The sequence below is a fragment of the Dasypus novemcinctus genome, chromosome 9 (genome assembly GCF_030445035.2).
Source record: "Dasypus novemcinctus isolate mDasNov1 chromosome 9, mDasNov1.1.hap2, whole genome shotgun sequence".
In the NCBI taxonomy this organism is placed as follows: Eukaryota; Metazoa; Chordata; class Mammalia; order Cingulata; family Dasypodidae; genus Dasypus; species Dasypus novemcinctus.
The window spans coordinates 82921034-82946443 of NC_080681.1; the positions used below are offsets into that span (position 1 = coordinate 82921034).

Consider the following 25410-nt stretch of genomic DNA (forward strand, 5'->3'; position numbering starts at 1 on the left):
AAACAAAGTGGAAACACAACAACAAACAAAACAGCAGCAACTAAGAGAAAAAAAAAAAACCAAGGGAAAACAACCTTCCCTTTAAAAGAAACAAACAAACGAAAAGATCCAAGAAAGCCTAAAATAAGAAGAATGTCTCAATGTTCCCTGTCATAAGGTACCAGCTGGATGCCTGATATCCCAGACTGGGGAATTGAGCCAGGGGCCTCATATATGCAAGGCAGGAATGCCTCCAGTGAGGCAAACTGTCTCCCTAAATAGATAAGACTTCAGAAAGCTATCTGCTTCCTTTCCCCCAAGTATTTTTTGTACTACAGTTTGCTAGAGTCCTGCTGATGAGGCTCCTGTCCCACCCCCTCTCTAATCTAGTTCTTTTCTCTCCCTTGGTACCTGGGTGTGGCAGTCTGCCTGAGAAAATACCCCTCCCCTCTTCCTGTTGGGTTGGGGTCCCTTCTGAGATTCACACGGGGTTCAGCTGGCCAAAGTCACCACAGAAGCAACCACTCTTCACCCTCTGTTAGATCCCTCTTCCTCCCAGGGAATGCCCCTCCCAGCCCATTGCCCTGAGGGTAGGGTGTATCTGCCACTTCCAGCTACTGGGGCTAGCAACTCATGGTTTTCCTTTAGCTTAATCTTTCCCCTATCCTTTTTTTTTTATTTAATTTTTTAATTCATTTTTTAAAAATATTACATTCAAAAAATATGAGGTCCCATTCAACCCCACCGCCCCCACCCCACCACTCCCCCCACAGCAACACTCTCTCCCATCATCATGACACATCCCCTATCCTTCTTGATGACTCAGAGCACCTTCCTGTTCTGTCTATATACAAATCAGCTCCTTTTAGATAGGTCCCTGCCTTCTCTCTGCTTTTTCTGTGAGAGGGTCAGACTCTGTCTACCTACCTTGGTGCCATTTTCCCTGTTTAAATCACTTTGATCCTAGGCTATTTTCAGTTTAGTCATATCTGGGTACAGAGGTCCTTTCCAGGGTCAGGCTTCTCAATTGGAGGCAAAGGGAGAGGCAGGAGATCTTTAGGATCTTCTTCAGCTTTTCCATTGCCCGGATCTGGGGATTGTGGTGAAGGGGTAAGGCAGGGGCAGATTGTCCCAGTCGAACCTGTGGTCTTCCTCCTAGTTTATATTTTTCCCAAAGTTCTCCATTGTAGATCCTGTCTATGGTGTCCTTCAGGACCCTTGCTCTAATTGCCACAAGAACATAGTTTGGCAAGTTGGGGCCTTGACATGAAGGGGTGGCCTCTGGCCCATCTTGTGGTCTCAGAATTTGCTGGGTTATTGGTGGCCACCCTCCAAATAAGAGGGCTTTTGCCCCAAGCAGGGCAAGTATCAATAATCCCACTCAATCGCATTTCCCAGAGGAAGGTCTGGGGCAAGGAGGAGAACTAGTTTGTGGCCCCATTCAGGGGACACAGTCAAACAGGTGCTGTAGCTTAAGAGTGGCTACATTGTCAGCTGCTCCTTTTCTACCCTCACCTCCTTCTCCCTTATTTCCAACTTCTTAAGTGTTGTTGGAGTACATGCTTGGATGTGAGGCAGCCAAGACTCCTTTGTTTCACCTGGTTGATCAGGGTGATAGTGGTGTCCTCACTATAAAGTCAGGACAGCCATGATAGTAGATCCTCTCCAGGCTTCTGCCCATATCTGTCTTTCATATCTCATATTTCCTTCTGCATAAAGGCTTATAATTTTTGGTTCCCCAACTTTAGTTCTAATTGTCTCCTTAATAATGATCTCTTCAGATTAATCTCAAGAGCAGTCTGGGTGGCCTGAGTGTGGTTATGTCTGATTCTAGAATGAAAACTAATATAAGAGGCTATGAACCAGGGGAATGCATGCTGGGCAGTGGAAGCCCCAACTTCATTGGTTTTAGTGTGGAATCAGCTAGCCAACTCTCTGACATTCCTGGGGGTATTCTCAAAATCCCATTTATCACCATCTTTCCTCCAAAGGATGGAGACATCATGTCCTGTGTCTCCCAGCCATAGGATGCTACCTCTACCTGGGCTGGTAGGTGGCGTAACCTTTCAGTTTAGTCCAAAGAACATATAAGTCCTGTGTTGCCCAAGACACTCCAGATATAACAAAAGGAAGGCAAGAGTGATGAAAAATTCTGCCAAAGAATCAACCCACTGGATACTTTCCCCTGCACCCTGCTCACTGTGCCAAAATCTGTGGTGCGAGTTGCTATAGGTACATTGTGAGAAAACAGTCTCAGGCACAACAGAGACTTTCATCAAATGACTGCTTTATTATTCGCACAGCATAAAGAGTCGAAGAGAACAGGGGAAGAGATCTTATCATGGCTGGTCCCCTGGGGAAGCCATTTGCTTGGGTCAGAGTCAGAGGATGAAGGCTCAAAATGTTCCACTTTGCCTTGGAGATGACGGACACTTGTGCTGCCTGAGTGTTAGTTTTTTATACACTCCAGGGGGGAGGTGTCCCTGCCTGTAGGGTGGCACCGTGTGGGAGCGCGGCGATAGCAAGGGTCCGCTCGTCTACAGGCGCCGGTGCGAGTTGGACCCGGGTGGCGGGAACGGGCGTTAAGGCCCTCTGCTTGGGGTTCGGGCGTACTGCCCGCCCCTCTGCCCAGCTGCACCCGCTTCCCCCTCGGTGGCCTAACCCCGCCTCTCCCCTGAGGGCCACCGCGCGCCATGACAGCCCCGCCTCGCTGCCCCCGAGAACCCTGGCTACCCCGTCTTCTGCCCGCAACCAGTGATGCACCCCTGCACGAACCTATCAGCCGTCTGCCGCCCCCCGGCCATGCCCCCTGCCCCTCCCCCGTCTTCGCCCTATATTAACCGCTGTACTTCCTGAATACATCAGACTTGCGCACAGATCCTGGTCTCCTCGGTAGTCTTCTTCCTACCGCGCGTCCTCCGCACCTTGCCGGCCCCGGAGTGCCTTCTCGGAAGGCCCCTCCGTGTGTTGCAGCCCTCCGCCCGAGCCCACACCGCCCCTGCAGCGGCCCTCCGGGCGAGCCCACACTGCGACACCTGCCAATGAGCATAAAGCATTCATCTGACAACCCTATGCCCTGGAAGCAGCTTTGGCTGGTTTAGATTTAACATCTACTCCAGGCTGCTTGTGGTCCCTTGAGAAATAGAAAAATACCGAACACTTGGATGCAAACAAAAACAAGCAAGAGGGGAAAAGGAGAGGGACAGGTGAGGGCTGGGAGATGGCCACTGAGCATGTCAGTGACTTACCCAGCACACCATTAAAGTATGTTCCTTGTTTAATTTGTGCATCACTGTAACCCTAGCGCATGGAAGAGTGTCTCACATATTGTTGAATGAGTAATAAAGAATCTAATATATACCAGGCATTTTAATAGTAGCTTTAATATACTTTTTTTCACTTACTCCTTTTTTTCTCAAGGTTTTCATGCATTTATGACATTTATCTGATGTTTTTCCAGTAAATAATTTTCTGATGTAACATACAGAATGTGTGGTAACTTAAGACTTGCATGAAATCGTTGCATTCATAGAAATTTCTCCAGGGGTATTTCTTTGAAATTTAAATATAAATAACAAGAAAAGGCCTTCCAAATTCATTGCATTCATACAGTCTTTCTCCAGAATGATTTGTCTTGTCAAGAATGACTTAAGACTATACAACTACTTAACCTCCAATTTATCATAGATTTTGCCCATGTAGGTATCAGCTCACAACCTTCCTCTCCCCTGCCATTTCCTATAAGGCTATTGTTCAGTCTCTATCTCTCTAAGACAGCTTGATTTGCTTAATTCATTATCAGAGAGGTCATGTAGTATTTGTCTTTCAATGCCTGGCTTGCTTACTCAACATAAGGTCCTCAAGATTCATCCATGTTATCCCTTGTGTTAGTACTGTATTCCTTCTTACAGCTGAGTAGTATTCCATTGTATGTATGTACCACATTTTGTTTATCCACTCATCTGTAGATGGGCATTTGGGTTGATTCCAACTTTTGGCAATAGTGAATAATGCCACTATGAACGTTGGTGTGCATATATCAGTTCATGTTATTTTTTTCAGTTCTTCTGGGTATATACCCAGCAATGGAATTGCTGGGTCATATGGCAAATCTATAGCTAGTTTTTTGAGAAACCGTCAAACTGTCCTCCAGAATAGCTGGATTCTTCTACATTCCCACCAGCACTGGATGTGAGTTCCCATTCCTCTGCATCCTGTCCAACACTTGTAGTACTCTGTTTTTTAATAGCCACCAGTCTAATAGGTGTAAGATGGTATCTCATTGTAGTTTTGATTTGCATTTCCCTAATAGCTAGTGATGTTAAGAATCTTTTCATGTGCTTTTTAACCATTTGTTTTTCTTCTTTGGAGAAGCATCTGTTCAAATCTCTTGCCCATTTTTTGAATAGGTTGCCTTTTTAGTTTCGAGATATAGGATTTCTTTATATATGTTGAATATTAGACTCCTATCAGATATATGGTTACCAGATATGTGGGTAGGCTGCCTTTTCACTTTCTTAATAAACTCCTTTGAGATGCAAAAGGCTTTAATTTTGAAGAGGTCCCATTTATGTTTTACTTTCACTGCTTGTGCTTTGGGTGTGAAGTTCAAACCATAATGTAACAAAAATTTTAGAAAAGTGTACAGTCTAAAATATAAACCACAATGTAAGCCATAATGGTTAGTAGCTAGGTTTCAATATCTGTGCATCAGCTGTAGCAAACATAACATCCACATGTAAAAAGATCATTGCTGGGGAAGGGGGAAAAGGGTAAGATGTTGGGTATATGGGAGTCCCCTATACTGTATGTGTGACTTTACTGTGATATAAAACTTTCTAGAAGACAAAATTAAAAATTAAAAAAAAAAGGATGTAAACACTGAGGAAGGAATGGAAGAGATTGCCTTGCCACTGTACATACAGGGTAACAACCACTACTGTGATGAAAGGCAAACTGTCAAAAACAAAGTTTTATGATATTTTTCATTTTTTAATACCCCCATTTTTTACTTTTAGTTTTTCTAAATTATTATGTATTCTATTTCTGATCTTTAAACCTGTCATTACTATTTCTTTTTCCTGCTAATTGAATTTGGCAATATATTAGGCTTCACTTCTGAAGAAGTTTTGGATCACAGAGGGGTTCAACCATGGCAGGGGAAGAGCACTGGCATGGGTTGTCATTGATGGGGGATGCATGGGTTGAAGGGAGTTCTTCAGGGCATGCACACAGGGTATATAGATATTTTTGGATGTTTGTTGGGTATTGTCATAGTGGATAGAGTTACATATGATGACTGAGGGAGTGCTAAGGCCTCACCCCGGGGAGCTCTGCTGCATTCCCCAGTGGAACAGCAACAGTCCCCAAAGTGCAAGGGTAAAGACCAGTGAAGAAGGATGGCCCAATGACGACCATGCTTACGAGCCTGTGTGCCCAAAACTTCAACTAGGCCCAGAGCTGTAGGGTGCCCAAGACCCATCTCCTGAGAGCCTCCATGTTGCCTAAACGCGGCCATTCTCCAAGTCAAACTCAGCATGCAAATGCATTACCTTCTCCCCAGCGTGGGACATGACTCCCGGGGATGAGCCTCCCCGGCGCAAAGGACCACCACCATCATCAGCTGGTGATGCAACCAGAAAAGACCTTGAATAAAAGGGGAAAATGGCAAGGACAAATGAATTTACATGACCAAGAGACTTCAGAATGAGTCAGGAGGTCATCAGAGCGGTCACAACCTTGCAAGCCTCAGCAGGCTAACAGAGACAGCCAAAGTAGCTACAGCCCAGGCGCTGGTGCTTCTGAGAGCTACAGAGACACACAGGTTCTACAGTCATGGCAGATTTCACTTCTTATCATTTCATTTCAAAAATAAAATATTATTTTTTTAACTATACCATCTATTTATAAGATCTTTTTCATTCATCAATTTTAAGTCATCTTTAACTACTCTCTTTCACAACCCCTGTGAGGTCCATCATCACAAGTAAATCTTGATGGCTGGATATTTTTCTTGCTCCCACTTGTGTACCCCTACAGTTAATTTCCCAGATAGTAGCCAGAATGACTCTTTAAAAATTTAATCAGCTTAGGACCATCTCACTTAGGCTAAACCTAAAGTTATCACACTGGTATTTGAAGTCTTACATGATCCTCCATCTCCTCCACTGTTATTTACCTCTGTTCCTTTTATTCATCCTGTTGAAACTATACTGGTCTCCTTACCTTTACTGAACATGCCAAACACATTCTCACTTCAGGACCTTTGCTCTTGCTGTTCCTTCTTCTGGGAATACATTTTCTTCAGTTATCTGTATGGCTCACTACTCCCTTATTTCCTTCTGGTCTCTGTGCAGATCTTTCAGTGAGGCCTTTCTTGACCAGTCTATCAAAAATAGTAACCCATATCTATTCCTTTTATCCCTTTTGCCATACTTCATTTGTTTTTATAACATTTATGAAGAAACATACTATATAATTATGCCTATATGCATATGTATTCCAGACACTGTTGTATTTACAAATATTAGCTTACTTATTCCTCATAACAGCAATAAAAAGTAGAAAAGTAGGTACTATTATTATCCCTACTTTGCAGGTAGGGGAACTGAATTATGGTGCTGTTAAGTATCTTGTCCAAACTCAAACAGCTGATAGTAGCATACTTGGTAGGGGAACTGAATTATGGTGCTGTTAAGTATCTTGTCCAAACTCAAACAGCTGATAGTAGCATACTTGAGAGTTGAACCTAGGCCATCTTCTGTTGCATACTTAACCATTATGACCCAGCTGCCTTTGGATAGGACTCTGTCTACCTACCTACCTACCTACCTACCTACCTATCTATCTATTATCTATCCATCCATCTACTCTGTATCTATACAGCAAATTATCAATGATGAAATTCAATATTTAGTAATAATATAAAAGAGCTCTTAAATTTTTTTCATGTAATTTTGACTAAGTCATCATGAATAATAAGATATCATTATCTAGTTTGACACAGGTTTATTTATCTTAACTTCACTACTTACTAGCTAAGTGACATTTGAAAAGTTACTTAATTTCTCTAACTCTCAATATAATAAGTTTTTAAATGAGGATAATGATTCCTAACAGCATTGTATGAGATTTAAAGGAAATATATTTGAAAGCACTGTGCCTAGACCTGTCCATTCATGCTAACTGATGGAAAGAAATACAAAGGAACAACTGTGGGAATAAATGAGGTCATTTTCCTATGAATAAGACTATTATTTTTTTGAATGAAGATTGGTGGAATTAGTGTTTTTCAGGTTTTAAAATTCCTAGATAGGAGGGGCATTTATTTTTATTAGATTAAAAATTCCTTGAAAACTGAAGATGTTGCTTTTGTTCTTCATAGCACCTTGTATGGTGTCATATACCTACTAGGCACTCAAAAATTATAAGTTAAATGAATCAAAGCCATGTTTAGTCAAATGCTTGTTTAGAATTCAATGCAGAATTTTGTCACATCATTAGAGATTATTTTGCTACTACTCATAAAAGCATGGGCCGCATGGATAGAAAATTTCTTCTTGAAGTAATTTTTATAGTTCACATGAAAAGGGGTTAGAAACTTTATAGCTCTTGGCTTAATAGAAAAATGTGTTATATACTGAGACATATTTAAGGATGACATTTTTGCTAAATTGATAACTGTCAGAATAAATATGGTTATAGGGAAAATTCTAAGATAAGAATTTCATATGCATTGAAACAACTCCTTACAGGTTCTCTTTGCCATTGTCTTCTCTCAAGCTTTTATATGCTGCTGGAGTTAATTAAAGGCTAGTCTTTATTAGTTTGAAGGGCAGAAGGTAATGTTTCTTTATATGTGTCTACTAGCATATGTAGTACACACACATATCTTAATGTTGGAAATGGGATAGTTATATTTTTCAGTTATTCCTTAGCATATCTTGACAATATAAATTTAGCATCTGAGATATACTCTTATAGTCACAAATATGGGGTTTTTATATTTATTGGCTATTAATTAATAAAGGGGGTTGACTAGTATTAGTAGGGAAGAGAATTGTATTGGGAGATCTTAGGTTAAATCAGTATCTTTGACACTGAATGGTTGTATAACTTTGGAAAAAAGTATAACTGTGAAACTATAAATTAGTCCTGCTGGTGATGGATCTTAGATTTTATAAGTGCAAACTGGGGGAAGAGAAGAAACCTGATTATCTGTAATGATTGTTATGGTACAATGACTTTTAGCTTTATTACTGTATATTTATTTATGTTCTTATTTATGTATATATAAATGACTATATGTGATTATGTATATAAGGTGTTGACAAGAGCAATTATTATAATGAATATTCCCTTCCAAATAATTGTGGAGAAAAGTTTTTCACATAACAATCTGTTTAACTAGATATAGATCCAGTTATATACACATGCATACACATTCAGGTTACTTCTTGTTTTAAAATTAGTAAATCCTGTCAAGATTCGAAATAATAATAGCAATATTGGCTACATACTCTGCCAATACCTTATATACATTATCTTATTTAATCGTCACAAAATCCTATGAGGTAAGATTCTGAAAGCAAGCTCAAAGTCATACTTCTAAGAGAGAGTTCGGATTTGGTTATTGGTATATTCTCTTAACTACATAAAGGTTAAGTAGGTGATGTTATAAATCTGTTTATTTTTATTTCAATATAGCTTGTGCTGCATCTGCATTTTGTTTACTTTTGAGGTATGCTCAGATGTTAGCTTTATTAATAATCCTCACAATCTTAGTATCAAATGTTCCCTCACACAAAATATATCTAACTGGGCTAATATTAGGATCTGTCAAAAGAAGGGATACTTCCTCATTTGTATCAGACTGTATTTTGAATCTTTTAATCACAGTAGACAAATAAGGTTCACACAGCCTTTTACTTGCAGTAAAAATTAGTGCCCCCAAATATTTATGTATTATCTGTTATGGTATCAACTTTCTGCTGTTGGTATTGGTTTCCCAGGCCAAAGATTATATGCTGGTAATAAACTCTTACTTGCTACTCCCTATGGTTAATCCACAAATGATAAATTACCAAAGGACCTTACCCAAACTAAATTCAAGTAGATGTTAAACATGTTTGTTCCTAAAAAGATTAGGGAAACATTTGTGAAGCAAACAGGATTCTTAAACTAAGAAAATTCAAGCTTGAATTTTGCTATAGTTTTTATTTCTGAGTAAAATCATTCAGCTATATTATTTCAGAATAATTATTATAATATTAGTGTACTGTTTTGCTTTGCTAAAGGCTGCCAATGCAAAATACCAGAAATGGGTTATTTTTTATAATGGGAATTTATTAGGTTAAAATCTTACAGTTTGAAGACTATGAAAATGTCCAAATCAAGGCACTATCAAGAGATACTTTCTCACTGAAGGTTGACTACTGGTGGTCCAAGACTCCTGCCACATGGCAAGGCAAAATGGCAGCTGTTCTCTGCCTTCTCCTCAAGGTTTACTTTCTCCTCTAGCTCTTCTGTGGGTGATCAGGCATATGGCTTATCTCTCCCTGGGCCTCATCTCTTTGAGTCGCTTGGGGACCTCTTTCCAGGCCTCTGTGCTTCACTGATTCCAGCTTCTGGGCTCTCTCTCAGTGTTTTGGGGTTTCTCTGTGTTTCTGTGACTGCAGGTGATTCTGTAGTCCTCTCTCACATTGTAGGGTAAAATGGCAGCTTTCCACTTCCCTCTCCTCAGTTTGTATAGGACTCCAATAAAGGATTAAGACCCACCTTGGGTCTTGTAGTCTAATCAAAGGCCCTTAACTGAAGTGATCTGTAAAAATGATCTAATCAAAAGATCCTCTAACTGAATCTAATCAAAAGGCCCTGAGTACAATGGGTTTTTACGCACAGGAGTGAGTACTTTAAAAGCAGGATTTTCTGGGGTCTACAAAAGACTCAAACTAGGACATATACCACCTTCCCATTACATGGCCAGTAGAATGTAAGCTTTTGGGGATTCACCTGAGGGCATGCTACCACAGAGTCTAATAGATATTAAAGAGCACCTATTTTTTTTTTTTTTAGTCAAGAATTGTGCTGGTAACTGCAGTTACAAAGTTGATAAATATATGTTTCCAGCTTACTAAAATCAGGGGAGATAGATACACTTTCATGTGATTATAGTAAGGTGTGGTAATTACTTTTATAAAAGTATACATAAGATGCTATGGAAGTACGTAAAAGGGATACTGGGTAAGAAGTAGATGAGTTGGAGTGGGTCAGGGGAGTCTTCTCAGAAAAGGTAATGCATGAATTATATAAATGATATGTAGAAATTTTTCAGGCAAAGGAAGACTGAAACTTTAAAAATATATTTATAGACTTTGCCTGTTTTACTGTTTGTTTAGTTAAATTTTTGAAATATTTAAGAATTTAGCCAAATCAGAAAAATGATAATATTATATAGTATATTTCAAAATTGTGATGTGATGATGCTTTGCCTGAAAATAAATTTATTTTTTTCTAATTATCATGATGAATTCAGTTAAAGTTGCTTTTGCAAAATAGAAGAATATTTGGTTGCAAAATTCATGTTTTCGTTTAGTATTTATAATGATCTTTGCTGCCCTTGAAATCCAGTTCTTCAAGGCCCAATTCCACAACTGCTAATTTCATTGTCTCCTTAATGTCTCCATTCATAATTTGGAATATGGCATCCATGCTTGTCTTCTGCCTAATGTGGCATGAATCCCTGGCAACTCACTTGGTGGAACTCAGGCTTTTTCACAGCTGGAAGTAGACTGTTAACCTTCTACATAAGAAATTAGATACATCTATAAAAATGCAACATTATTGAAAATTTCTGCAACTTTGAGATCTGACCATTAACTTTGACAACTTTAATGGTTATGTTCTGGTCATATACTGTTGAAGGCAGGCTGGATTGAAGACAATACAAATTTCTAACCTCTTTTTTTAAAAAAATTATTGTGGTAACATATATAAATAAATGTAAAATTTGCCATTTAAACCATTGTAAATGTACAATTCATTGGCATTAATAACATATACAGTGTTATGCTATCAAAACTACCATCCATTACCAAAACATTTCTGTTGCCCTAAAATGAAACTCTGTACCCATTAAGCAGTAACTCTCCATTTCCTGCTCTACATTGCTTCTGATCACCTGCTTTCTGTATCTTTGAATTTGCCTAATCTATATGCATCATCCAAGTGAAATATTACAATATTTGGCCTTTTGTGTTTAGCTTATTTCACTTAGCATATTACTTTCATGGTTCATTCATTTTGACCGTGTATCAGAATTCCATTCCTTTTTACAGATGAATAATATTGCATTAAATATATATACCACATTTTAAAATCTATTCATCTGTTGATGGATACTTGGTTTGTTTCCACCTTTTAGCTATGGTAAATAATGCTGCTATGAACATTGGTATACAAATATCTGTTCAAGGCCCTGCTTTTAATTCTTTTGGGTATAGACTGGAAGTGGGAATGCCAGTTTATATGGTACTTCTGTGTTTAAATTTTTGAGAAACCACATAACTATTTTCCACATTGGCTATACCAGGGGTTCTTAACCTTTTTGCTCCATGGACCCCTTTGCCAGTCAGGTGAAAACCACCAACCCCTTTCTAAGCACACACACACTATAGTGTGTATTATTTAATAAATATACCACACCTGTACCAACATGTCTTCACAAGAATCAATTTTTTTTCATTTCAATTCAAGTTCATGGACCCCTGGTTAAGAACCCTTGGACTGTACCATTTTACATTCCCATTAGTAATGTATGAGTATTCCAATTTCTCTACCTCCTGTCAATACTTATAATTTATCTTTTATAAATAATATCCATTCTAGAGGGTGCAAAGTGATATGTTATTGAGATTTTGATTTGCATTTCCCTAATGATCAATGATATTGTGCATCTTTTCATTTGGTTATTTGTCATTTGTTTATCTTCTTTTGAGAAATGTCTATTTAAGTCCTTTGCCCTTTTTCTAAACTGAGTTGTTTTTCTTTTTGTTGTTGAGTTGTAGGAGTTCTCTGTATATTCTGGATAATAAACCCTTATCAAATTCTTGATTTGCAAGTATTTTCTCCCATTCTATAAATTGTCTTTTTACTTTCTTGATAATGTTTTTTTGATGCACAAAAATTTAAAATTTTTCTGAGATCCAATTAGTTTAATTTTTATTTTGTTGCTCATGCTTTTGTTGTCATATCCAAGGATATGTGGAGACATTTCCTTTTGTTGTCATATCCAAGGATATGTGTTAAATCCAAGGATATGAAAATATTCCTCTATGATTTCTTCTAAGAGATTTATGGTTGTAGCTCTTAAACTTAGGTCCTTTATCCATTTTGAGTTAATCTTTGCATATGGTTTGAAGAAGGGATCCAATTTAATTATTTTGCACATGGATATCCAGCTTTTCCTGCACCATTTGTTAGGAGACTCTTCTTTTACCCACTGAGTGGAGTTGGCACCCATGTCAAAAATCATTTGACCTTGGATAATTGGTCTATGTGTCTATTCTTCTGTCACTACCATACTGTTTTGTTGTTGTTGTTTGTTTGTTTTTGAGGGGGTAGCAGGGTTTGAACACGGGACCTTGTACACGCAAAGCATGTAATCAACCACTGAGCTACACCCATGCTATAGTACCATACTGTTTTGATTACTGTACATATTAACAACATGGCTTTTCCTGCTACAACAGTAAAACATTATATAGTACCAGGTGCCTCTTTGCCTGGATTGCCCTCCTTTTTAAAAATCCTAATAAAAGGCTAAGAAAGGATATTAATGTATCTCGGGAAAGTCACTTAATATCACTGAATCTTGACATGTTTATAATTATTCTTTTAAACTTTTAATTATGGAAAATTTCAAACATATGCAAGTGGAGATAAAAGTATAGGAAGCCCCCATTTGTCTATCACCCAGCTTCAACAATTATCAACTCATGGCCCATCTCATTTCATCTATACCCCTACTTAGATATATACAACTCAATTAAAACATTTTTGAAACAAATCTCTGAATCTTGCCTTTGATGACTCTAAAATAAAATTGGGATGAATTTATTTCTAGGGTCCTTCCTATAAAAATTTTGACAATAATTTCTTTGACCCTTTTCAGGCAATATATTTATTCAATAAAAATTGACTTCATATTCTCTATAACATCTTTCTTCAAGCTTTATTGATCTCCTTCTTGGTGTTTATACAACATATGTAGTCTGCACCAATAATTAAAAATTATAATTATAATTTTCCTTGTATTCACATTTTTATACATATTACTTAATTTCCTAGTAATACCTTTTAAGGCTCATGTCTTATATTTTGGTGCTCAGCAGAGTACAGTAACTAATTACCGTTACTATTTACAATAATTATTAATTGGTTTGAATCTGAATGGTTCAGACAGACTTAAAAGGCTTTGTATTTTGGCTTAAATAGTAAATAGCACTATATTGACAATAGCCATCATTTTAATCAATAAAATGTTTGTTTACTAGGTAAAATCCCTATTATATTTCCATGAGTGTTTCACAGACAGCTAAGGAAAAGCATAGACAACTAGGAAAAGCAAAAGTGAATTTTCTTCTTGAAGGAAAAATTGAGGAAGTACCTTATTTCTGGATTTTATACATTCACAACTAGATAAATCTACTTTATTCTAGCACAGGTATTTTATAAATAAAAAGTATTATTTTCAGGAAAGATTTTTAGATGGACAAAATCTCACACCCAAAGTATTAAAATAAGCTAAATCAAAGTAGTTTAACTCAATTTAATTTTTTAAAATTATCTTCTTAAAAAGTGAAATTATTCTGAATAGAAGGTAAGTATTAATATACTTATTTTAAAAAAAACACTATGAAAGATACATTGTTTATACAGGAACTCAGCAAACTAGTCACAAGCAAAGAGACTGAATCAGTCATTAAAAATCTTCCAACAAAGAAACGTCCAGGGCCAGATGGCCTCAACGGTGAATTCCACCAACCATTTTGAGAGGAATTAAACCAATCCTATTTAAATTCTTCCAAAAAATTGAAAAGGAGGGAAAATTACCTAATACATTTTATGAAGCCAACATCACCCCAATACCAAAGTTGGATAAAGATACTACAAGAAAAGAAAATCACAGACCAATCTCTACAATGAACATAGATGAAAAAATTCTCAACAAAATACCTGCCAAATTGAACCAAACAGCATACAAAAACAATTACATATCATGATCAAGTGAGTTTCATTCCTGGCATGCAAGGGTGGTTCAAACAAAAAAATCAGTCAACATAACACACTACACATCAACATTTATTGTTAATGTATAATATGTCAATATATGTATGATGTTATGAATGTTTTTTAAGTTTAATTTTATGATATGCTTGTTTATATATTTCATGTATAAATGATATACTTCAGTAAATTGTTTTTAAAATGAAAACAGGTACATTGTTTTGAATCATTATAATAGAAGGTATATAGAATTTTGTTGTAAATGATAAATCTCCGTAATTCAGGCTCTCACACACAGTTCCCACATATACCTGTAGCCATTACAGTGTCATCTTTCCCTTGGGTGAAGATTACAATTCACTGTCTCTTCAAGTTCACCTTTGTCAGGGCCTGTGTCCTTTTGGCTATCTCTTTAATGTCTTCATTCTCAAAACCTTGATCTCTAGCAAAAGCAGCAGCTTTGGTATCTTTTCCAAAGAGGATGTTAATATAAGGCATAACTTTCATCAGTGGTTCCTTGTAGAACTGTCTAATAAATGGTATAGACAGATTCAAAGTGAAAATTCTCTTGTTTTCAGAAGCATGGTGAGCCACTTTTAATACTGATTCTGGGGAAACTGTAAGAAAAAAGCCTGCTAACCAACAAATTCTTGCTTTCTCTAACAACATCCAGTTTTTCTCCAGATCAAGATATTTTCCCTTCTTATAATAATTGGCAGCAGCAAGATTAGCTACAAGGAATCTGTTATCAGCAGTGATGCATGCAGCACAAGTTCCTGTTGGCTGTTTATTCTTCTCAAAGTAGTGAGCATCCACATGGGCTTCAGCAGCTTTTTGCTTCAGGATGTCCCCAAATTTTTATAATTCCAATACATCTAAAAATGTTGCTGCTTTGTGTATTGCTGAATCATCCACTGGGCCACTTTAACTGAATTCTGGGTAGAGCCATCAGCATGATATTCAACTTTGAATTTTTTTTTTTACTGGTTCATCAAACAGTTTCTTGTGTTTTTTTCTTCACTCAAGATTTGGTCATTTGGTTTCAGAGAATACTTATCAAGGAAATACTTATCCATTACTGCAGAGATGTCCAGAAGAGGATTTCCCATTCTTAAAAGAATATTTTTACTCAGTGCTGGTGGTACCTCCATCTTTACCTTTTTAGGTTTCGGCTCTTCCTCTGCCACTGCCATCTTTGCATTTCCCTGTAGTATAGTTTTGAGGATTAATTGATATAATGTACAATGGCTTATGAATTTGAAGAGTGAAATGCACTGAATTGTTCATAGTTCTGAACTTTTCTGTACTCAAACCTGCTCTGATCTGTCGTTCCCTAATAGACTTTTTGAACATCTTTTTAAAAAGGTACATAGATCACTCAAAATGTCACATTAAAAATATACCTACTAGACTTTTAATCCACATTTTTGCCCTTGCATGTTGTATGGTTTTCTATAATTCTTGTTGCTGAAGATATTGCTGAATCTTGCCTACAGTCTGCTAATTACCCAGAATTTAGTTGTCCCTTGCCCATGTAAGTGTAGATTAAACCTCTGTTTGGCCATTATCCAGAATAACCTTGAGCAAATTTATTTAAGAGCCAGTTGGAGGAGGAAGAAGAACCAAAAGAAGCAGTAGTTAGTAAAGTAGGTCCAAAAAAGCATGTCTTAAGAGGCTGACAAAAAAACAAGCAAGCAAGCAAGGAAGTAAACAAACAAAAACAGAGCCAAGGGAAGAGGATAGTTTGTGTCTGGAATTCAGATAAGATTGCCTATATGTCTCTCACACTACAACTATGGTATCTTTGTGGGCAGGGAAATGTCTAATTCATCATTGTAACTTTAGCATCTTTCAGAGGTTCTGGCATTTAATGGGAATTTTATATATATACTTTGAATGAATGAATGAATTATATCCTCTTCCAGTGTCTGCTCCCATACCTACCTTAGGCATAGTAATTATTCAGTAATTATTTGTTAATAAAACATGAGGTTTTGGAACCTATAGGTACCAGAATTGTATTGTGTAAATTTGTTCTCTTCTGTCATACTTTTTGGCATTTAAAATGCATCACATAACTCTTTGAAAGGTTAGTGGTTGAGAATGACTGTTTTTTCACTTTCTAGAATGTTTTTAGTGCTTGAGTCTTCTAAAGAGACCCAACATAGAATACAAACTCTTTGGCCTGGCATTCTGATCTTACACCACCATATCTTTACATCTCTGTTTCTTCCTCTTGTCCTATGTGCAGCCTAAATGCTTCAGCTGTATTTTTCCCAACTGTCTTCTTTGCTAAGCTCTATTCAGTATTCAATAAATTATCTATAGTGATCATCATTATTATTATTAAAATGATTGTTCCTTAAATATAAACTATGCACATTTATTTGCTAATATCTGTCCTAGGTACTTCTTCTTTTATTTATTCATTTAATTCTCATAAAAACCTATGAGGTAGCTAGTATTAATCTATATTTTACAGGTGCAGAAACTGTAGGTAAAAGAGCTTAGGTAATTTTCTAAAGGTCACATGATTATAAATTGGTAAAGTTAGAGAAGTCAAACACAGGGCTCTTTGACTCCAGCGCTATTCCTTTTTCTACTGTGTTGTACTGCCTCACATAAATGGTAGCTATGAAAACAGAGCAGCAACAGCAGCATTCTAGACAAAATTATCAGAACTTTTGTTTGGAGTGTTAGAAAAGTTTTGGTAATGGGTGGTGGTGATGGTAGCACAACATTATGAATGTAATTAATCCCACTGAATTATATATTAGAATATGATTAAGAGGGGAAGTTGTAGATTATATATATATTACTAGAGTAAAAGTTTAAAAACCACAGGACTATACAACACAGTCAAACCTAATGTAAACTATGGACTATAGTCAATAGTATAATTATAAGAATATTATTTTATCAATTGTAACAAAGGTAGCACACTAATGTAAAATGTTAATAATAGGGAAAACTGTGTGTCTGAAGGGGGTTATATGGGAACTCTATTTTCTGTAAACCCACAACTTCTCTAAAAAATAAAAATAACAGCAGAAAAAAAATGTATTCATAAACCAAACCTTCTTCAGGCTTATAGTATGCTGAGGACTCTGCAAAAGATAATCTAACCATGCATGTGTGTTTAAAGAGCAGCTGTCATCCTTTAATAGTATATATCAGAGAAGTGTCTCTGGGAAGCAGAATAGTATTCTTAGCCTGTTGAATTGGAGGTTTCCCTTGAGATGACAAGCACATTCTGACATGAGCTTTCAGGTCCCCTATTTCATGCTCTGGATCTGCTCTGCTTTTGTTCTCTGGGAATCAAAATGTGGCTTTAGGCATCAGTGTGATATTTGCTCCATGTCAGGTACAGGAACAGTGTTGGGAATATAAAGAACTCTGCCACCTTATTCCTTGACTTTAAACCTCTTGACATTAGCATTGACACAGGCTTTTGCAGTTAGACATAATACATGAACAATTCAGTTCACCTAGATACTAAGACTGCTTAACATCACTCTGATCTTGACAGAGTTGGTTATTTATCTGCCCCATTTCCTGTCACCACTTTATTGAGTAAACATTTGTCACACAGCTTTTATGTACCACACCAATTAAATAAGACCAGGATTCACAGCAAGGCCAATCTTATTCAAATAATTTAAAAAATTAGTTGGCAATTGTGATTTTATAGGTAAAAGACGTTGAGAGGTCATTTAATTCAATGCCCTTTGTTTTGCAGAAATAAAACACTTAAGTCCAGGTATGTAGAATGACTTTAAGATCACACATTATGTGACAGAGAAGGGATCTCAACTCATTTTCTTATTTTCAGACGAGAACTCTTTCCAGTATACCCTGCTGCCTCTTAGTAGTATCAAAGACAGTTGGTTCTAACAATGGAATAGAAGACCTAATGCCATGGATTTTTATACCCACTCACCTACCTTAGTAGGATTGTTGAGTTTTCCATTACTTTGGCTTTGGTGGACCTATTTCTCAGGGAGCTTCTTGAAGATCCTGGAAAGCGTCTGGTGGATTCCATTCAGTATTTCCTGTGTAGATTCCTACTTATGGCATTTTTATACTGAGGAGTTAGACAGAACTCTTAAATATGGGAAAAAAGAAGGTAACGGGGAAGTGAAGTAGTTCAGAGAGTAATCAACAACAGAATTGCAAGCATAATGGAGTGAATTGGAGATAAAAGGTGGAGAAGGAAAGAGGGAAATTATTGAATTTGAAAGATAATAGGCAAGTTTGAAGGAGCAAAATGTGAGGTACATATGGCATTTAGTCTTTTCATATACAAAACTGGGACAAAAATACTTGGTTTGTCTTTCCAATAGTATTTCATTGTGTTAAATATTTATTTATGACAACATTTATTTAATAATTTTTGGGTATTTAATTCAGCAGCATTAATTACATTCACAACCATTCCAAACAGAAATTCTACACCCATTAAGTAATAACTCCCCATTCTCCCCTCCCTAGTCCCTGGTAAATTCTTATCTATTTTCTTAGAGAATTTCCCTAGGTATGTCACGTAAGTGAAATCATACAATATTGGTTCTTTAGTGTTTGACATTTCCCTTAGTATATTGTTTTCAGGGTTCATCCATGTTATAACATGTATCAGAACACCATTCCTTTTTACAGTTGAATAATATCCTATTGTATGTATATACCACATTTTGTTTATCCATTTGTATGTTGGTGGACCTTTGAGCTGTTTCTACCTTTTGGCTTTTGTGAATAATGCTGCTATGAAAATTGGTATACAAGTATCTGAGATCCCGTTTTCAATTCTTTTGGACACATACATAGGAATGGAATTGTCAGATTACATGGTAATTCTTTGTTTCACTTTTTGAGGGACTGCTTAATTTTTTTCCACAGTGGCTACACCATTGTACATTCCCACCAGCAGTGTAGGAGGGTTTCAATATCTCCACATCCTTGCTAATACTGGTCATTTTCCATTTTAAAAATTATAACCATCCTAGTGGTTGCAAAGTGGTAATCTTATTATGATTTAGATTTGCATTTCCCTAATGACCAGTGATGTTGACATCTTTTCAAGTGCCTTTGGCCATTTTTATCTCTCCTTTGGAAAAAGTCTATTCAAGTCTTCTGCCTACTTTTTGACTGGGTTGTTTTTCTTTTTGTTGTTGAGTTGTAGGATTTATTAATATATTCTGAATATTAACCCCTTATCAGATATGTGCTTTCCAAATATTTTCTCTCATTCTGTAGGTTTTCTTTTTCCTTTCATCATGAAGTTCTTTGATGCATGAAAGTGTTTGATTTTGTTGAGGTCCCGCTTATCTAATTTTTCTTCTGTTGCTGGTGCTTTAGCTGTAAGGTTTAGAATTCGTTGCCTAATAAAAGGTCCTGAATGTGATTTGATCCATATGATATTAATTTTTGTAGATGGTATGAGATAGATGTTCTCCTTTATTCTTTTGCCCATGGATATCCAGTTTTCCCAGCACCTTTTGTTGTAGAGTCTATTCTTTCCCAAATGAGTGGACTTGTCACCCTTGTCAAAAATAATTTGCCTGGGAGATCATACAACTTAACAATAAAAGAGCAAGCAATCCAATTTAAAAATGGGCAAAAGGTTTAAATGACATTTCTCCAAAGAGGAAATACAAATGGTGAAAAAGCACATGAAAAAGTGTTCAATTTCACTAGCTTTTAGGTAAAGACAAATCAAAACTACAATGAGATATCATCTCATATCTCAAAGAATGGCCATTATTAGAAAAACAGAAAACAAGTGCTAGAGAGGATGTCGATGGGAATGTAGAATGGTGTGGCCTCTGTGGAAGACAGATTGGTGGTTTCTCAGGAACCTAAACATAGAATTGCCTTATATCCAGCAATCACTTTTCTAGGAATATATCCAGAAGAACTGAAAACAGGGACATGAACAGACATTTGCACACAGATGTTCATAGCAGCATTATTCACAACTGCTGAAAGATGGAAGCAACCCAAGTGTCCATCAACCAATGAATGGATAAAATGTGGTATATAAAATACAAAGGGTGAAATACTATGTTGCTGTAGGAAGAAATGCAATTGGGACATATGGGATAATGTGGATGAACCTTGAGGACATTTTGCTATATGAAAAAAACCAGAGACAAAAGGAAAATTATTGTATGATCTCACTAATATGAACTAAATACAGAGAATAAACATGTGGAGTTAAAACCTAGACTTTAAGTTACTAGAAGATAGGATGAGGACTGAGAAGGGATATTGGTGCTTATTGTATGTATGTATTTCAATTAGTATGACTATAAAAGTGTGGAAATGGATAGAGTTGATGGTAGCACATTATAGTGAGTATAACTAACAGGGTTGCTTTATAAATGGGATTGGGGTGAAAGGAATAGTCTAGGGATGTAAATGCCAATTGAAAGAAAGCTAAAGAATAATCTAGGGACTGAATATCTTAGTCAACTCATTGACGTATGAGGATTGTAGTTAATAATACAAATACAAGAACATTCTTCTATGACCTAGAACAAATGTGTGTTACTATTACAAGGTGGTAAGAATATTGTGATGCATGGAAAAACTACAATTAATGTAACTTATTGACAGCAGTTAACAGCAATATTGTAATATTCTTGCATCAGTGTCAAAGAAGGGACTATATCAATGCTACAGGTCAATAATAGGGGGATGGGAGCTTTTCTTTTGAGAAAGGAAAATGGTCAAAGGTTTACTGGGGCAATGACTGCACAAATCTGTGATGAAAGTGAGAGCCACTGAATGTACACTTTGGATAGACTGTACAAGGCATGGGACTGTATAACACAATGAGCCATGTGGAGGTAGACTGTGGTTAATAGTACAAATATGAGAGTGTTCCCTTGTGAACTATAACAAATGTGCAATACTAATACATACTGTTAATAATGGGGGTGTATGGAAAAAATATGCCAAGTGTATGCTATGGACCATAGTTAGTGGTAATAGTCTGATAATGTTCTTTCATAATCTCTAAGAAATGTTCCAAAATGATGTAAAGTGTTGGTAGACGGGTGATGTATGGGAATTTTGCACATTATGCACAATTGTTTTGTTTGTTCACAACTTCTCTAATAAAAAAATAAAAAAAACAGTTGTCTATAGATATGAGAGCCTATTTATTAACTCTTAATTTGATTCCATTGGTATATACTTCTGTCCATGTGCCAACACCATGCTTTTTGGACTACTGTCACTAGGTAATAAGTTTTAAAATTGGGAAGTGTGAGTCCTCTGAATTTGTTCTTTTTTAGATGCTTTTGGGTATTCAGGGCCCCTTACCATTCCAAATGAATTTGATGATTGGCCTTTTGATTTCTGCAAATAAGGCTGTTGGAATTTTGATTGGGTTTACATCGAATTTGTACATAGCTTTGAGTAGAATTGACATCTTGACAATATTTAGTCTTCTAATCCATGAACATGGAATGTTGTTCCATTTATAGTGTTCTCTTACGATCCTTTTATTTCTGTGGGGACAGTAAAAAGGTCCCCCTTGATTCTGATTTTAATTATTTGTTTCCTCTGTTTTTTTAAAATGTTAGTCCAGCTATATATGTTCGTTGATTTTACTGAGTTTTTCAAAGAACTGACTTTTTGTTTTGTTAATGTTCTCTATTTTTTAAAAAGATTTATTTATTTATTTATTTATCCTTCCTGCCCCCTGTTGTCTGCTCTCTGTGTCCATTTGCTATGCATTCTTCTGTGTCTGCTTGTCTTCTCTTTGGTTGGCACAGGGAACTGATTCTGGGACCTTCCAGAGTGGGATAGAGGTGCTCAATCTCTTGGGCCACCTCAGCTCCCTGGTCTGCTGTGTCTCTTATTGTCTCTCCACTGTGTCTCTTTTTGTTGCATCATTTTTTCCTTCATAGTCCTTCTCTTACATTTGGTGTGTTTTCCTCCCAACCAACCCTATTATTATTTTTTAAATATGTTTTTTATGACAGAAATTTTAAACTTATAAAACAGTCATGCACATGTGCAAAATTCCCAAACAACGCCCTTCCATCAACACATCACAATGTGGTGTGTCATTTGCTACAGATAAAATAATACCGTCTGATTGTTACCATGTTCATAGTGTACATTTGGCTCACGTTTTCCATACTGCCTCCTTATCAACACAGTGCATCTTTTGCATAGACGCAAGAATATGATATTATTACTACTAACCACAGTCCATAGGTCACTCCAGCTGTATTTTTCCCATGCTTCTCCACATTTTCAACACTCTGCAGTAGTGATATACATTTGCTCTAGCTCACAAAGGACACTCTTGCATCTGTACCATCAACCACAATTCTCATCCACCTCTTGGTTTACTCTGCTATCCAGTTCCTAGATTATTCTGTAGCATTCTGTCAGTTGTCATTTACACACCTAGACTACTGTTTTCAGTTACATCCTCATTTATAAACTAGCTGTTACTCACTGTGTGTTACCATCCAATCTATATATTTCCACACTTTTACAGTAAAACTAATTAAAACTTCTATATACATTAAACATCGGTAGTACACTCAGTCCTCCTCTTATCTCCTTTAAGAATCCCCCACCTATGACCAGGTCTTGAAGATATTTTCCAATAATTTCTTCTGGAAGTTTTATGGTTCATGCTTTTATTTTTAGTTTTTTGATCCATTTTGAGTTAATTTTTATATAAGGTGTGAGATAGGGGTCCTCTTTCCTTCTTTCGGCTATGGATATCCAATTCTTTCAGCACCATTTGTTGAATGGATTGTTCTGCCTGAGCTGTGAGCATTTGACAGGCTAGTCAAAAATCACTTGACCATACCTGCAAGGGTCTGTTTCTGAACCATAAATTTGGTTCCATTGGTCTATTGCGTCTATCTTTCGACAAGTACCATGCTGTTTTTACCACTGTAGGTAGGTGTTATGATTTAAAGTCTGGAGATGAGGGTTCATTTTCCCTTTTTATGATGTTTCTGGCTATTCAGGACTCCTTACCCTTCCAAATAAATTTAATGATCATGTTTTCAATTTTTTCTTTAGTGCTGGTGGAATTTTTATCAGGATTGTATTAAATCTGTATATCAATTTGAGTAGAATTGACATCTTGATGACATAATAGTCTTCCAATCCATGAACATGGAATGTTCTTCCAGTTATTTAGGGCTTTTTTGATTTGTTTTAACATTGAGTTGCAGTTTTCTGAATATAAGTGCCTTACATCATTGGTTAAGTTTATTCCTGACTATTTGAGTTTGTCTGTCGAATTTTATTTTCACCATTCTTTTGGCACTTTCAGTTACTTTTATTGGTAAAATCTTCATTTCTAGACTCTCTTCCAGGCCCTTCTCTCCTGTCTTTTCTTTTCAGGCTCTAATACACCCTTCAGTATTTCCAGAAAATCTGGTCTCTTGCTTAGAAATTCTCTTAGTTTCTGTTTATCTGTGAATATTCTATTTTGCCCTCATTTTGGAAAGACAGTCTTGCTGGATATGTTTTTCTCTTGTAGTATCTTAAATATATCAGACCACTGTCTTCTTGCCTCCATGGTTTCTGGTGAGAAATCAGCACTTAATCTTATTGGATATCCCTTATATGTTATGCATTGCTTTTCTCTTGCTGCTCTCAGAGTTCTCTCTTTGTCTTTGGCACTTGACATTCTGATGAGTATGTGTCTTGGAGTTGGTGGATTTTTTTTCAGATGGGAGTACATTGTGCTTCTTGGACATGGATATTTATGTCCTTCAATAGGGTTGGGAAATTTTCTACCATTATTTCTTCAAATATTCCTTCTGTCTCTTTTCCGTTCTCTTCTCCTTCTGGGACACCCATGACATGTATGTTTGCATGCCTTTTGCTGTCATTTAGTTCCCTGAGACCTTGTTCAAATTTTTTCGTTCTTTTCTTCATCTGTGCTTTTCTATATTCACTTTCAAGGGCCATTTCTTCAGGCTCACCAATCCTTTCTTCTGCCTCCTCAAATCTGCTATTATATGATTCCAATGATTTTTAAATTTCATTTATTGTGCCTTTCATTCCCGTAAGATCTGCTCTTTTTCTATGTATGCTTTCAAATTCTTCTTCTTCCATTGTCTTCTTAATATCCTTAATCTCTTTAGTCATCTCATCGAATTTATTAAGGAGATTTGTTTGAGCATCTATGATTAGTTGTCTCAACTTCTTTATGTCATCTTGAGGCTTATCTTGGTCCTTTTACTGGGCCATAGCTTCCTGTTTCTTGGTGTGAATTGTAATTATTTGTTGGTGTCTTTGCAACCTGTTTACTAGAGTATTTTTTCTGGGGGCAGTTTTTCTCTTTAGTTTAGGGTTTCTTATTCTTTCTCCCTTGCTGGTTGTGTGGTAGGATCCAAGCATGTAGTTAGTGCTGTAAGCTGTGGAGGCTCAAGCTGCACTCATTGTGCCAGGGACCAATGAAGCTTCTTCCAACTTTCTCCTTTGCCAGGGGTAGGGACAGAGTCACAGCTGTGTGGGATAATCCAAGTGCAGGCCTAGACTGTAATTACCCTGAGACTGATGAAGCTTCACATCCCTTTCTCCCCTGCCTGGGGCAAGGTTGGAACTGCAGGATTGGGCAGCAATCTATGCAGTGTGGGTCCAAGGTGACCGCAGTTGCCCTGGTAGCCTTCTGATCTTAAGTCTATGCCAGCCAAAGTTACCTGCAGTTAAGAGTATAGGTTGCTGCAGTGCTCCTCAGCCTCCTTCCTGCTGGAGGCAAGATTGAAATCTAGGCTAGGGCTGCAGGCTGATTTGCATGGAAGAAAGTGCTTGCTGCCGACACCAAGAGTTTCAGTGAGCCGGGCTTCCCCTCAGGCTGGGGGTAGAGTCAAAATGGCAGCTACAGGCCTCTTTCTGACTTGGGCTGGTTTACACCCCAGCTGTTCCCAGGGTTATATCCCAGCCAGCCAAGTCTGCCCATCAGTAGGCAAAATCGACAGCAAACTGTCTCCTCCTCCCCTGCTTCTGGTAAATGGAATTTCTAACTCCAGCCACAGAATAACTCCTAGGGTGGCTCTTGCCACCAGAGTAGGACAATCACTGGCCTCCACAGCTTGGCCGGTAATTTCCTGGAGAGGCTGGTGCAGGTCCGTGCAACTTCCTCCCTGCTGGAGG

General features: G+C 37.1%; 1 protein-coding gene and 1 pseudogene across 1 annotated transcript in view; one reads left to right on the forward strand and one right to left on the reverse strand.

Moving 5' to 3' along the window:
- Positions 1-25410, forward strand: part of AGBL4 (AGBL carboxypeptidase 4) — a 1887457-nt gene that overhangs the window by 108425 nt on the left and 1753622 nt on the right. The window lies entirely within an intron of this gene.
- LOC139439575 (adenosine kinase pseudogene) lies at positions 14554-15458 on the reverse strand (annotated as a pseudogene).